Source organism: Panicum virgatum, chromosome 1N (assembly GCF_016808335.1).
Source record: "Panicum virgatum strain AP13 chromosome 1N, P.virgatum_v5, whole genome shotgun sequence".
NCBI classification, from domain to species: domain Eukaryota; kingdom Viridiplantae; phylum Streptophyta; class Magnoliopsida; order Poales; family Poaceae; genus Panicum; species Panicum virgatum.
Window position 1 is genome coordinate 14,230,847 of NC_053145.1, and position 11,933 is coordinate 14,242,779.

Below are 11,933 nucleotides of genomic sequence, written 5' to 3' on the forward strand. Positions count from 1 at the left end.
TAGTGAAGGAACTAAAAGCAATAGTCAACAAGAGAGACAATATGACGCCACCGCTAAAAGCATAATCTTGTCTTCTTTAAATGAAAATGTGTTCAACCGTGTTTATTCTTGTGAAAATGCCCATAAGCTATGGAAGACTATCATTGAGAACCATGAAGGCACAGAGGATGTAGCCAATTAACGATATCATGTTCTCATTGATAGGCTTAATAGCTTTGAGCAACTTGATGATGAAAATGCTGAATCTATGTACTCACGATTGAACACTCTTTTGAATGAGATCAATTCTTTAGGTGTGAAGAAAATTGATGATACGGAGCTCATTCGCAAGATCCTTCACTCACTACGGAGGCCAGATTATGATTTGGTGATCACGGTTCTTTATGAGAAAGAAATCAACACATTGACACCAAATCCGATCCTCAACAAGGTGATCGCCCACGAGCTACGCCATGACATCAAGCCAAGAGCGCCATCTTCTTCACCAACACATAGGTCACTTGTATGCAAGCAAGTCAAGAAGTTGAAGAAAATAGTAATCAAAGGTAGCTCAAGTGAAGAGGAAGAAGGGGAGGCATGCCAAAGCTCCTCAAATGATGAAAAAAAGAGCCAATGGACCCCAACCTCTACAAGCAAGTCAAAAAGATGAACAAATGCTTGAAGGAAATCAACTCAATGGGGTATATGGTCTTCCTTAAGGATGGACATCACCATCAACACATGAAGGTTGAGAAGAGGTTCAAGAAGGAGAAAAAGGCTCAACATGAATCATTTGACATCTTTGGTGAATGGATTAGTGGTGGTGAAGAATCAAGTGCAAGCTCAAGTGATGAATCAAATAAGAATTTCACCACCCGCACCAACATGGGATCATCATCAAATACTTGCCTTATGGCCCAAGGTATGGAGAGCGATGTAAGTGATGATGACTCCGACTCTCTTTCATATGATGAACTTCTTGACCTAGTACATGAGCACCAAATAGCCATTAAAAAGCAATCTAAAAAATGTGATGCTCTCAATAGTCTTAATGCTACCCTTGCTACAAATTATGATGATTTGTTGCGCAAATTCCAATTGCTTGGCAAGGAGTATGAAGAGCTCAATTCAAAAATTGAGAGCATTACAAAAATTAATAACTCTTTGGAAACTAAGCAATCTACCCCTAGTACAAACTTAATTTCTAAGGTAGATGCTTCAATTTCTTGCTTTGATTTAATTGATGAATGTAACCCTTGCAATGAGAAATTCTTTGAGGATGTCATTGTAGAATCATGTGACGATCTCATTGCAAAGAAGAATGAAGAGCTCAAGCAAGAAGTTGAAAGGCTCATAAAGGACTTGGCTAGATTGATGGGCAAGAGCAGGGAGAGCAATGTCCAACCTTCTCAAGATAACCGTGAAGATATGGTGAAGAAGCTTGAGAAGAGGTACACCGTGACTTGCTCAAAGTGACATAAAAAAATCCACAAGTCCAACAAGTGCCCTCAACTAAAGAAGAAGCTTTCAGATGAGAAGAACAAAAAGAAGCTCACAATCAAGAGTTCTCTCATCTACACCAAGCCCGACTGGAGGAACAAAAGCAATAGCACCTCCTATGTGATCAAGAAAAGGACCAATGGCAAGGTGGTTGCTCACAAGGTTGGGAAGAAGGACAAGAGTTGGAATCACTCCATTTGGGTGCCCAAGGATGTCATCTCCAATATAAAGGGACCTCAAATGGTGTGGGTTCCAAAGGAGACTTGAAGCCCAAGAATGACTTCGGAGGATTTGGAGGCTTGACTAATGTGGCGGAACCACCCAAAATAACTGAGCCCGGGTGCACTGATCTTCATTGTTAGGCAACTCTGACCCAATTCGGCACGCACCGGTAGTTCCTCGAGTGAAGCCTCGATAAAAGCCACGCTCTTCCAGGATCAAATAGACAACACCCACACGAAGGTGAGCCCAAAGATTACAACACAGATCATTTCATACATCTCAGAGTTGCAGCGGAAATTTAATTATTACAAAATAGTTCTGAAAATAAGACAAGTACTACAGATGTCTTATCTACAACAGTTCATCAGAGTATCTTTATTGCTGTGGAAGTATGAAAATACGAGAACTAGCGATAGCAAGATGTTACGATAAGGTCCGTACACAACATCAATAAGAAGAGTTAGCATTGGCCGGGGAGACAACCCAATCCACCGACCAACCCGCAGGTAAAGTAGTTACACCAGCAAACACATCTTCAAAAGTAATACCTGAAAACAAAGCCACAAGCAAGGTTGAGTATACTAATACTCAGCAAGGCTTACCCGTCATCGAATATACCTTAGTCCATTAACTAGACATGCAAGGCTTTTTGGCTGGAGGGGTTTGTTTTGCCGAAAAAGCGACTAAGAGTAGGTCCTTAATTTTAGATTTTAGTTTTTCCATATTCTAGTTCAATTAACCATTCTAGATGATCATCTATTTCTAAACAAGCATGGTAGTAAAAACATTAATCATATAATAGTATTATCATCATCATATTCCACTTGTTACTCTATGTGGCAAAAGTGTTAAGCAGTCTCAAACCGTGAGAGGCGGACGATTCGAATCGAGTTCCTTAACCTGGCCAAGGAAACCTAACCCACACGTATGGGGCACTACGCCACCCACACAACTTTTCTCCTTTCTTCTTGTGTTGCGGGACAGGCCCACCGCCCTCGACTATAGAGTACGCAGACTCTGCACCCGCATATTGGCCGCATGAAAACAATGTGCAATGTTCAAAGACGGTGGGGTAGTATGTCTCCCGCCACGGTCCGATCAGGTACTTAAGCTTACCGATTACCATATTTCTCAGCATGTGGTTAGTACGTTCAAACGCTTAATAAAGCTACCACACACTGCGACCTTAGTACTTTTTCACTAAACCGACGGGGTCTCAACCACCAGTACCATCCCATGACTCCGCCTGTAATCCTTATGATTGCAGTATGTAGTTGAAGTCCGTCAACTCCTATATTCTCGCGAGAGGCAGGAAACCACTTGACTTCTACCATTCCTAGTTAGCGGGACAACTAGTCGGGAAAAAGATACGGATTCAAACATAGGTACCTAGGGACATGCAACTATGGTTTCGATCAACTCCTAAGAACGTAAATGCGCAAATAAAATTATTACAGCATATAATGAATACTTAGATGTAAATAATGCGAAAATAATGGGATTATGCACCGGGGCTTGCCTTCTTGGGCACTGCTCAAAAGTAGCATTAGACTCTCCCGAACATTTTTTCGGGTCTTTAGCAAATTCAGTTACCAATTCAGTTAGATTGATTTGAGCTTCACAATAATCCTTCTCGTGCTCCGGCAGCAATTCATTTGTTCAATCGCTGAGAACAACCACATCTATATGCAAATGCATGTTCATGAGTTGTGTTTAGAGTCCATTTACTTTAGATATTTCACTGTAAAGTTGTAATCCGATAAAGCACAATTTTTGGTTATAAGGTTTCTTATTTCCATATTTTTGGGCAGTCGTTTATTGAGTAGTTGTTTATCTTACTTAACTCATAAAGCAAGGGTTTGCTGTTTTTCTATTTTATTAATGTGCAGAAAATGTACTTGTCCTAATCAATATTAGAGAAACAATGTGATATTCATAACTGAAGTTATACAAAGTTTCTGATGTTAAAATGTTTACACAAGGTACTTCTCTAAACAAAGTGTTTACTGAATAAATTTCAGCTCATTTTTTGCAATCAATTAAACATGAAAAATAAAATACTCAGCCACTGCTAGAACAAATATCTATTTATACAGAACTAACCATGGAAGTATTGGTTCTAGAAATTTTACTGGTTGTTCCAAATCTCGTGTTCATGTTACTGTAAAATTTTTAGATTTTATTGTGCAATGTACAGAGCATAGTAAATAAGTAAAGATACACCTACATTAATCAAGTTTTATTTATTTAGAACAAATTAAGCAAGTTCTGAATCTTAAATTTTTACAAAATATTCCAGACTTCAAATCTACTCTTCAGTAAAAATTTCAGGCAAAACCAGTAAAACATGTAAGCGTGAAAAATGATTAAAACCTAGTATGTTGATATCAACCACAATTTATACAGATTGATTCCTAATGTTGCTGGAGCTCAAATTTTTACAGGAGCTACTACAAGCGATATTCTTCTTACTGTAATTTTTTCATGATTTAACTGAACATATAACAGTAGTAACCAATTTAACAAAACAATCATGTGCATAGCTAAGTTAAATTCTACAGAGAGTTCCTTATGGTTTCTGTGACCCAAAATTTTACCAGAGCTAGATCTAAACTTAATCATGTCTCAGTAAAAATATCATCATTTATTTCCAATATATCATTTACTTATGAATTAAACTATTTATGAACTTGTATATTCATTCGAGATACAAGATGACCAGTATTGCATGTCAAAATTTTACTATAGAAAGTACAAAATTTTACTACAGAAAGTACACATACTACCTAAGAACATGTCCAAAGATCATGATCATATATGAACTATAGCATCCAAAACAAAAATAGCAAATCTAGGAATGATATCACAAGTATGATTTATAACTGTATAAGTACTCAGTAAATAGAGTTCAAAATTTGCAGGCATGATTATAGGACTAAAACAGAGTTCCAGAAATAAACTTAGATTTTTCTAATCACAGGAACTATATAGCATGAATTAATCTCATAAAACAAGCATTAAACAGAATATATAGCAAATTAGATCCAAAAATTCTCAAACTTATATATCAGCAAGCTTTCAGTAGCATGTTCATCCATTAAAAATTTCAAAGCTAAAACATGTCTAACTTTACCAGCATTAATATATGAATTTCACTAGTAGATCTAGGAATCTTTGTCATTTGAGCAAGTAAATGATTACAAAATGAGTTTATATTTTTACCAGACTCTAGAAACAGCATGTTGCACATTCTAGCCAAAAAGCGCCCATATTTGATGAGCACAACTCCTAGAACAAATATGAGCTATTTAAACTAACTTTATTCTTGGATTAAGATAGAAGCAAACTATGAACATGTGACTGTAACAAAAGCTGTAGTTCTTGTTCTAAGGATTCCAGAACAGTTGCGTTTGTATTTTTCTAATTTTCCTACGATTATATATATATATTACAAATTTGCTGTTTTGAAGTTCATGTACATTTTGCACTTTAGCCCCCTGCACTTTTGTTTCTTCTCCACAGGAGTCCCTGGGCGGACTGAACAGAGCAGAGGAGGGAAAAGGCGGTCGGAATCCGGCGAGTTTCCTTGCCGGCGGCGAGGGGAAACAGGGGGAAAAGAGAGAGGGGGTCAGGATGGACCTTAGGGTGGTCTCGGATGGGTCGGGGGCGGCCTGGAGGTGGGTCGCCGGCGATGTACAGGGGCGGCGGCCATGGGAACTCGGCTCCTGCGAGCTCGGGTGAGGTATGGAAGGGGCGGTTGGGCTTGGGAGCATCAAAGTTCTGAGAGGAATCCATTCAGGGGCTCGGTTGAAGCCGAGGGAGGGTCAATGGGGGTTGTCCACAGAGCTCCGGCAGTGGCTGGCATAGTGGTGGCGGCTCTGGTTTCTGGGTGCGCGAGAAGGGTCGTGCTGGCCTTTTATAGGCCAAGGGTGAGGGGGAGGTCGAGCTGGGGGAGTGTGCTGCACCTGGGGGAGCTCAGTCAGGGGCACGACAGCGGACGGGAGCTGGCTGTCAACGGCGTGTCGAACAGGGGAGGAGCGGAGGTGCGTGTCTAGTTCAGGTAGCGCCAGAGGGGAGTGGTTCCGAGGGAAACCAGGGGCACAGAGGCGGTTTCTCCCTGGGAGCGGCCAAGTGGCCAGCCAGGTGGCGGCGCCGGTGTACGGCGTGGCGCCGTAGGCATGGTGCAGGGGAGGGAGGAGGGAGATGAAGATAGGGACTTGTTTGTGATTTCTAATGTTTCCGAGGACTGTTCTGTAAATCAAAATTATCTCCTATTTCCTGGCCTCAAATGAAAAACTTTTGAATACCATTTTTGTTCAATTTTTCGAGATCTACAACTTTCATGTTATGCACTTTTTCATTTGAGCAAGGGTTGGAGAGTTATTGTAAAACTATGAGATGACTTAATGATTAAGGAACTTGTCATTTCATGTAATTTGTGTCACTTTTACTCCTATTGTCCAATTAGACTTTTTTTTTAACATGACATGATGAATATGCCTATTTATTTTCAGGGGCTCATTTGGTGTGGTTTTAAAGTTAATTTAAATTACTTATCGCTAGAAATTGATTTCTTGTTTATTTAATTTGTTTCAACTTTGAATTAGCAAAAAGTCTTTTAAATTAAATTGTGTGTCACAAAAATTTGAGTGTGTCTTTATACTATACTTTTGTGACAAGTTGAGCATGAAGGTTTTACGAAAATTAAAGGAACAAGTTTTATATCCGCACATATTCATATACAAGGGTGCATTATTGTTTTGTATAAATATTTGACATTATGTGCTAAAGGAATATTTAGCCCCTTTGTTTGAATTTTTATTTTGTTCCACTACTCCGAGTTGTGATTTTAGAAAGAAATAAATAACTAAATATTTTTTTATTGGACCTCCGAGGTAAGTATGGTCTTTATGTCTTCTTTTCTTTAAAAAGATTTTAAGATTTTCAAACTACTTGTGTGTTGAATATTTGTGGCCTCATTTTATTATTTTGTTTGAACTAGTTCTCTTCGTAAATCAAAGAACTGTTCCATTAATCATTTCATTTGATGGTTTTCCAATTTGAATTTATTTTGTGTAGAAAGTTTATAGCTCATTATGAAAGGTATGTTTTGGTGTATTTTTAACACTCATGGCATGTGAAGTTTGAAAACATACAATTTATAGTGAAGTCTAAACATACACATAGATGTACCTATATTTGCAAAAGCAAAACACTTAAGTATTTATTTAAGTTTTTCTTGGTCATTTACAGATTATGTCAAGTTAATTACCTTGCTTTGGCTAATTTGACACCTGAGGTGTCACAGCTAACAAGAAGGTGTGAAAATTGAAGCTAAAGAAGCCAAGCTCGCATCTTGGACATTTGTTGACCAAGTCCACCATAAGTTAATGGTAGCTAGATTTCAATTCAATCATCATGGAGCTCCATTGCCCTTGCTAAGTTGTTTACATTGCATCGAATAGTGCTATATATGGTGGGTTGCTTGTGTCATGATCTAACCCATGAGCAACCTACATGGTTTGATAAGTGTGTAGAAAGCTACACAAAGTTACCCTTCATGGTACATGGACTTCATGAGGTATGTATTTCATTTGTGTACCATGAGCACAAGCTATAGGGTAAACTTCCCGTTGTTGTCTAAAATAATGTGCATACATTTGATTAGTGATTCAAACACTAAATGCACACATTTAGGGGGAGCTCATCCTATGGTTTGTGATTTTAGAGACTAACATGTTTTCAAGTTTTATCTTTTGTAGTCTCTTTCCGGAGTTAGCACTCTAAGAGAATGTTGTTCACTCTCAATGTGAATTAACTACTCTACAAGAGTGATTAGATAAAGTAGTGTGCTTTCAAGCATATTGAGCCATGCTCTATTGAACTTAAATTTTCATATATAAGTTCATATGCTATGTGCTCATACATTTGCTCACCTTGGTGTACGAAGTGTTCTTCACTTCAAGACTTTCAAATTGGTACATGCAAGGTAACTAATCACCATGCCATCACTCAGAGAGCATGTTTGGCGTACAAGTGAAGATTGTTTAGCACCGGTTACACCGGTGAACCACCCGAGCAAGGCACCAGTGCAATTTCACGTCATATGAAGAAGATCTCTTCAGGACCGGTTAAACCAGTGAGCCACCGGTGCAACACGCCGGTCTAACCGGTGACAGCCACGTCAGCTATCAGAAGGCCAACGGATAGTGCAGAGCTGTGAGTGACCAGTTGCACCGGTGTCCCCTCACCAGTCTAACTGGCGCTCTAGCAAAAAAGGCCCAATGGCTACAAACGGCTCTGTGGAGTTGGTGGGCCATGTATATGCCATCCCTCGGGCATTTCAAGGTTGCTGGAGTTCAGAGACACCACACCCACATCCAAGAACACCTCCAAGCCATCCAAGAGCTTAGTGATCATATCTTTAGTCCTTAGCACACATTTGAGAGTGTTAGTGCTAGATTAGCTCTTTAGAGAGTGAGAAAGCAAGGCTTTGTGCCCTTGTGTTGTGGTTTTTTGTTGAACCAACAAGATATCTTGGTGCGCCGTCACCTTAGAGCTTGAGGCTCGCCGGCAAAGTCAACGACCCTCCGACTTGGTGTGGAGCGGCGTGGACGATCTTGTGCGGGGGACGTGGAGACCCCCATCCTTTGTGGAGAAGTTCCTTAGTGGAAATCAGGATCAAGGTGACCGTGGTTGAGTCCACGGAAGAGACTTGATTGCCGAGAAGCGATACTCTTAGTGAGTGTTTCAACAACGTGGATGTAGGTGTGCCTTTATGGCTAACCAAATCACAGAATAAACACCCGCGTCAAGAGTTTGCTTCCTCCTATCCCGCTCTTTACGTTTCCGCATTTTATACTAGCTTCCTTGTGTGTCTTTACTTTCATAGAGTAGTATTTTGATAGGAAAGGCTATAGGTTGCTAAACTCTTTTGGGATAGGGGTTTCACACTAGAAAATCGTAGTTGCACATACAGTTAGCATGTTTTAGTTTAATATTGTGCAATTTAGTTGAAGCCAAAGGTTAAGGTTTTAAATTGTCTAATTCGATCACCCCCTCCCCCTCTTAGACTAGAGCACACGATCCGATCACTTTCACGGATGTGCGTGTCGAGGATGATTAATTAGACCAAAGAACACAGAAGTTACTTGATAATTTCCATGGCCGTCCTCACTGTCTATGCACTTAAAATGTCAATGGATTTTTTAAATAAAAAATGTCAAATGTCCGATGGATGAGATTAGTTGAAACAGTGTGGGTTCTGCATGCAAAAAGATTTATTTGGAGTAAAATACACGCCCAGTTCTCGAACATATTAGGGTATATCACCCCAGCCCCTAAACATATAAAACTAGAAATCCGGGTCTTTGAACTTGTGAGAGTGTGTCCTTAAACATGTACAATTTTTCACAGACGGGTGCGCGTGGCTGGGGGTGATGGTATGAGGCTATGACTGTGAGCACAAAATTCAAAGGGAATTTTCGAGGTGCTTACTCCACGTGTTGTAGCTGCGAAATGGCCACGGGAATTTTCAAAGGGAATTCAAAGAGAGATTGGTTGAAACTTGAAACTGTGTTGTTTTTCCGAGTCAACGGTTTTTGGTTCATGCAGAGGAAACAACTGTGAGAAACAAACACTCGATTAGTTCGTTCCGCATTTGATTGATACCCCTCTCTCCTATCAAACGATAGGATTTGCGTCCATTTTCATTCCAGAATTCTATTCACAATTAGAACCATTTATACTCCCCAAATTAAAAGACCTGAATTTAGAGCAATTGGATCTCCTTTCCTCTCTCCTTTTAACAATCAGACACTTTCTTCCACCTCCCCATCACTTTCATAATCCAATTGAACGTGGTTTTCCGGGGCACCACTACTCACACATCATTTTACTATGAGCAAGTATTATAGCAGGCTGTAAACAGGCTGAATGATGAGGTGGAGGAGAGGAGAGTGTTGACAGCCAGATTTGGCACCTGCTGAGGTCGACCGGTCAGACCGGTCGGGCCGACCGGTCAGACCGGTCTAGTCTGTACAGTCCGAGTAGAATTAGGGTTTTTGTAAAGAGTCCTCATGTAATCCTACTCGTGAAGGGCTACGTCTTCCCCGGCCTATAAATATAAAGGCTAAGGTTGATTGAGGTTATCCCAATCGAATCAATATAAAAATCGCATTACTTTTATCTCTCAAACCCTAGCCTTTTTCAACCCTAGATTGCTTTCTTCCTTCATCTCGACGGCATTTGAAGACATTCTGAGTGGCCTGCCAACCTCAGAGAAACCCTACGATCACGAGCTCCGACGGGGTCCCTCCCGAGCTCGCTGTTCTAGGTCTTCGCGAGTTCCCTGCCTGCACCGGTCAGACCGGTCGGCGAAACCGGCCAGACCGGTCCGCCCAGGGTTTTTGCTGTGTTGATCATTTTGACGATCGTCGCGCATTCTAGCGCATTCAGGTGTGTTTGGCGCAATTCTGTGTCAACACACTTTTTGGCGACTCCGCTGGGGACAGATTAATCTTGTTTTAAAACCGATCTAATCTACTCCTTTCAGAAGATGGGCTCTTCAGAGATCGACAAGGAAAACATCATCATGGCTACATTGGAGGAGCTCACCGAAGAGGAGCGCAAGGCCTACCTTCTTGTGGAGGAGCACGTCAAGGCACAATTCTTGAAGGGCTTCAAGAAGGATCGTGGTGGCCTCGTCAAGAGGGTGGAGGAGTTCGTGTTGCCGTCTCTCAAGCTTAGCAAGGATAAGATTGAAGAGATCCCCAATGTAAGCCTTTCTCCCTCTGATATGTTAGATAGAATGTCATCCATAATGGATCAAAAGATTGTTGCCGCACAAGCTGCCGCGGGTGATATTTTGATTAAATTGAGTAGCGATGTTGATGCGCTTAAAGGTAAACAACCCATGTCAGATCCTAACTCATCAGATCCGAATTCGGCTGCCCCTGTGTTCACATCTGAACCACTCTATGGTATGCCGCCGAACTCGTTCTCAGGGCAAAACCCGCCACCGTCGACCGTGCACACTGCACCTGCTGGACCGGTCCCACAGACCGGTCAGACCGGTTTTCAAACCGGTCAGACCGGTTACTCAGTACCGTCGCCGATGCCTCTCGAGACAATTCCAGGTTCGGCTGCCCCTAGCCGAACTAATGAATTGTCACTGTATACACCACCTCGCACTACTACTGTAGCGGGAGGGCCACGAGGATCTGGACCTAACCAAGGACCGATCCCGACTTCTTTACAGACGATGGTGCATGGAAATTCTAATGCACATCGTTTTTCTAAGTTTTATACCAGCCAGCACTATCAGGCTGATCTCCTTAAGTTCAAAGAGGATCTGGCAAATGCGATTAAAAGTAAGCTTGGAGTAGATATGGGTACTACATGTTTATATCAAAAACCTTATCCCGCTGAGTTTGATTTTACTCCTTTTCCTGCTGGTTGGCGTATTCCTGAGGTTACTAAATTTAATGGTGATGATTCTCGTACAACTTGGGAACATGTTAATCAATATATCTTGCAATTAGGAGAAGCCGGTTTCAGTGATGCTTTGCGTGTGTGTTTATTTTCTTTATCTTTGACTGGAACGGCTTTCTCTTGGTTTTCCTCGCATGCCCCTAATTCTATTCGCGATTGGGTTCAGTTGGAGCATAAGTTTCATGATCACTTATTTAGTGGGGAAACCGAAGCAAAATTGTTGGACTTAACATCGATTAAGCAAGGACATGATGAATCTTCCTCAGATTATTTCAAAAGATTTAAAGAAATTAAAAATCGGTGTTTTAGTTTGACGATTTCTGAAAAAGATTTGGCGGATTTGGCGTTTAATGGTTTACGTTCTTATTTGAAAGAGAAACTCGAGGGCTTTGAATATCATACTGTGAATTTCTTTCAAGTCAAAGTCATGGGTTTAGAGTTTAAACTTAAAAATGCCAAAGATACTTTCAAGCCTCATCGGTCCAACACACATATTCTTGATCATGATTCAGATAGTTCGGACGATGATAGAAAGAAAGTATATGCTGCTGAGTTTGTTTGGCCATCAAAGGCCAAACCCGGTTCAGTTCCGTCTCTCACGCCGATTCAAAAGAATCGGCAAGAGGAGCTGAAATTTACTTTTGATGTTTCTAAATATGATCGGATTTTTGATGAATTGCTTAAGAATGGTAACATCTGATTGTCAAATGCTATTCCATCTCCCGACGAACTTAAATGAC